Here is a 4493-nt window from a genome sequence, read left to right as displayed (position 1 = left end):
AAGTGACTGGCCACATAGGATCTTTCTTCTTAGCTGTCTGGGCAAAAATAATGGATTGTTTCCCTACTTTAAAGGTCAACGTCCCTGAGCCAACATCTATAACTGCACCAGCAGTGTGCAGAAATGGTCTACCCAAAATGATAGGAATGTGAGCATCCTCGGGTATATCTAGTACAACGAAGTCAACTGGGAAAAAGAACTTTCCTATTTGCACAGGAATGTCCTCTAAGACTCCTATAGGCTGGACCGCAGAACGATCAGCCATCTGTACTGTCATGTTAGTAACTGCAAACCTAGTCAATTTCAATTTTTTAGCTAGACTCAAAGGCATAACTCTAATACTAGCTCCTAGGTCACACAAGGCCTTCTCAATTGAGAAGGTACCAATATTACAAGGAACAGAGAAACTACCAGGGTCAGCTAACTTATGAGGTGCAGTATGAGTCAAATAGGAACATGACTCCTCAGTTAGTGCGACAGATTGCACAGTATCAAGTGACTTCTTTTTAGACAAAAGCTGCTTCATGAATTTCGTGTAAGCAGGCACTTGATTAACTAACTCAAGGAAAGGAACTTGCACATTTAGGCTACGAATAACATTTTCAAACTTATTAAATGATACCTGTTCCTTTGTCAGCACCAATCTCTCTGGATAAGGGGCTGTAAGTAGCAACTTAGCCCTCTCCTCTAAGTCTCTCATACCGGCATCAGTGGACTTAGGCTGAAAATCCACTACCTTGTCTTTGTTGAAGCTCGAACCTTCTTCAGACCGTCTCAAAAATGAACCATTAATCGACATAGGGTCATACTTTGGAACCGGGACTGACCCCTCAGCATTCGGGTCTTGCCTCAATATTTTCGGAGTCGTCGTACCCCGAAATAAGTGGTCCCTCAAGTTATCTGGCATTGGAGGACGAAAAGGTTCAACATCAGCAGCGTTTTCAGTCGATCGACCATGTAGGTCAGTCGATCGACTGGATTCTACAGGACCAGAAGCTGTGCTATTTCGCGGACTGGTCGATCGACCGGGTATATCAGTCGATCGACTGATATACCTGCTAATCGTCTTTTTCTTGACACTGTTCATTCCAGCCTTCTTCCTACTCGATTCCGCCTCATCTTTTCCAGTAGCATCCTCGACCATAGCGGGCCCATCAAGGGTAGACCTACTCCTCAAAGTGATCACATTTAAGGTCACTTTCTAATCCGGCTGCGACGGTAAATGCCCCGGAGCTCTTGTTGCACTCTTGCTTGCCAGTTGGGCAATTTGACTCTCCAACATTTTCATCCCGGCCTCTCTAGCTTGAGACTCCTTTAGCAACAAATTTTTCAACTCAGTGAAATCGGAACCTTCGAACTAGGACAAAAATCCGAAACATGTCCCTATGCTCCATATCTCTTGCAGACGAAAGGACCGTCTGACACAGCATTCACTTGATAGATCCCTGGTTTTGAAGCTCCTCCCAACTCGTACTTATCAAATCTGGCCGTGAGGGCCTCTAATGCAGCTACTGAAGAAGATTCAGCAGCTCTCCTTTGATTACCCCGGGAATTTCCATGCTCAGCTCTATGGGTGGCCATGTCTGCAATGATCTTCCACCCCTTAGTCTCTCCAACATTCTCCTGGAATCTGCCATTAGCTGCAGCATCCAGAATAGCCCTCTGATCATCATAAAGCCCATTGTAGAATTGATTGCATAGGCTCCATTACTCGAACCCATGGTGTGGAATAGTTCACACCAATCTCTTGAAACGGACCCATGCCTCATGAAAGTCTTCATCAGGACCCTGTTTAAAGCTCGTGATCTGAGCTCTAATCGCATTGGTCTTCGATGCACAGAAATACTTCTTATAGAACGCTAGGGCCAGAGATTTCCAGTCAGTTATCCCATTAGCAGCTCGATCTAGGTCTCGCTACCACTCCCTTGCGGCATCACGAAGCGAGAATATGAACATCGTCTCCTTCACCTGGTCCTGGGTCACACCTGCTGGTGGGGGTATGGAACAGCAATAGTCAATGAATATCTCCATATGTTTAGCTGCATCTTCATTTGCAGCTCCACTAAATTGGTTTCTCTCAACCAAGTTAATATAAGACGGTTTTGGTTCAAATTTTCTATCCGTCCCCGGTAATTCGAATCCCTTATAGAGATTCTCAGCTGTTGGCTCGGAGTGACAGGCTATACTTGCTTCCTGGGCCATCTCTAGAAAATATAAAGATGTGACGGTCTCAGCTGATGAAGTAGAAATAGGAGATGAAGGTGGATCCTCCTCAAACAGCTCGTTCTCGTAGTAACTGGACAGAGTACTCAGCTCTTCCTCTGTCGGCAATACTCTAGATGATCGTCTCAACTCACGCAAAGTCCTTTCGATCTCAGGATCTAATGGTCTCAATTCACCACCCTGTGACCTGCGCATAAGAGGAAACTACAAGTAGAATATGAGAATAGTTTAAGGAACAGATGTCCCTTAAACTAAGAAACAGACTAAAATAAAAAACAACTAAAAATTAAACAATTGCCTCTCCGGCAACGACGCCAAAATTTGATACCGTCGTAGAGTACCAAAGATAAATTTATAGTTCCAAACTACTACTATAGCTAGCGGCAGTCAGGGTCGAACCACAGAGAGGCGGATGCAATTAATAGCTGTCTTAATTTTAGTCTAAAGTAGCAAATGAGTGGGGGTTTGTTTTGAGTGAAACTATAACTAAATGCAATAGAAGAATGATAAAAGAAGTGGATGAAATCAAGTATTAAAAGGGTGCTAAGATGGTTGGTTCACTGTAGTTTCGGCGGCAGCATACTAGGTAAGTCTGAGATAATCACGTGAAACGGGAAAATAAGAAGTGCTCCTGGTCCATCTTTAAAAGGTAGCATCTTTCGATCTAGCTACGGGTCCCTAATATCACTAATGCTAACTTTCGTCCTGAAAAGTGACTTAAATGCCTAAATTAACTTATCTTTCGATCTCATTAATCTAGTCGTCTTAATTAGTTAGTCTATTTCCCTCCCCTATATTTCGATCTTATCGGGTCGGTCAATTCCTAATCATTCAACTAGTCGCGTGCACTCGATTAGTCAAATATAGCAATTAAATTAATTAAAACGAAGTAAACCTCACGGGAGCAGGTCGATCGACCAGGGTAGGCGGTCGAACGACCATGACGCGACTCAGGCCTACATAATTTTACGCCGCCTACACTACGGATCCCCTACATCCTAGCACATGGGGTTTAGCTACTCATGATTATGACAAAAACAACAATAAGATTAACAAAATAAGCAATCGAATTCATGATTAAATTTACTAAATAAATAACTAACATAAACGATAATTTGGCTTTGGGAATTCTAACTAGCAATTCTAATCTATGAACGAATTAAAGATGAACTGAAATTAAAGAACGTAGTTTACCGAAAGTAAGCAGGAAGAAACCGAAAGCACGAACGGAAATAAATTGTATTGAATGATTATGAATTCTAAACTAAACTTGAATGCAAACCCTAATTATTTCCCTAAAGTTTTCTGATAAAAGACTTGATGATAATCTGAAAACATCAGGTTACGTTATACAGGAATATAACGTAACACTTATTTCCTAAAACCTAAATACAATGGGCTTCAGAAATCTCGTTCTTTTAATTCACGCCAGCATCACGGTTTGGTCGATCGACCATGCAAGGCAGTCGATCGACTGGTCTGCGCTGAACAGTAGCTTCTGGTAGTCGTGCTCTGGTCGATCGACCCCTTGGTTCAGTCGATCGACTGGAGTAGCTGGTAATTTGCTCCAAAAGTTTCGTAAAGTTGTCTTTCGGGCCTCGATACGCGCACCAAGTTCATTTCCCGAACCTTTACTTCATGTCAAATGCAATGTTAGGTACTCGGAGACGGATTCGGCTTGATATCTACTCATTTCCGCAATAATCTGCAATATTACATAAAAATATAAAAGTAGACGAAATGGGGCAAATAGTAGCATAAACTACATAATTGAGCTCTGAAATGCGTGTAAAATGAGATGTAAAACATCATATAAATGACACGCATCAGGCATTGATTTCCAAGGACCGTTCCCGTCCAGTAAAGGTAACAGGTACATTTTAGTCGCTGTAGATTATGAGTCGAAGTGGGTCGAGGCAATTGCCTCACCTCATTGTGATGCCAAGACCGTGATAAAAATGTTTAAAAAGGTCATAATCTGTATACTTCCCTTAAACTAGAAGGATTATAACGAGTTTAACAATGATGATCAATGGTCATAAACAAAATACATAAACAAAGTATAAAGATTTAGAATTAACCTTCGGTCCTAGCAAAATTGGCCTAAGAACAATATCAAAATTGATATTCGCCTATTAGTTGCACCCAAGACGATATGAGATATGCCCCTTGATTATGCTAGAAATCGATCTAAAATTTTCTGTAAAATTTAGTTGTTTTGTGTTTTTTCTGATGAGAGAGAGAGGCTAGGTCAAGAAAAAGAATTAGGG

General features: G+C 41.7%; 1 non-coding gene across 1 annotated transcript; it reads left to right on the top strand.

Moving 5' to 3' along the window:
• The first annotated feature begins 1714 nt into the window (after window positions 1-1714).
• Window positions 1715-1821, top strand: LOC141650350 (small nucleolar RNA R71). The gene has a single exon (XR_012546390.1). It is a non-coding gene; the product is annotated as a small nucleolar RNA R71 (small nucleolar RNA).
• Window positions 1822-4493: the final 2672 nt, after the last annotated feature.

Source organism: Silene latifolia, chromosome 3 (assembly GCF_048544455.1).
Source record: "Silene latifolia isolate original U9 population chromosome 3, ASM4854445v1, whole genome shotgun sequence".
NCBI classification, from domain to species: domain Eukaryota; kingdom Viridiplantae; phylum Streptophyta; class Magnoliopsida; order Caryophyllales; family Caryophyllaceae; genus Silene; species Silene latifolia.
Note: the sequence above shows the minus strand (reverse complement) of the source record. Positions and strands in the feature narration are given on the sequence as shown.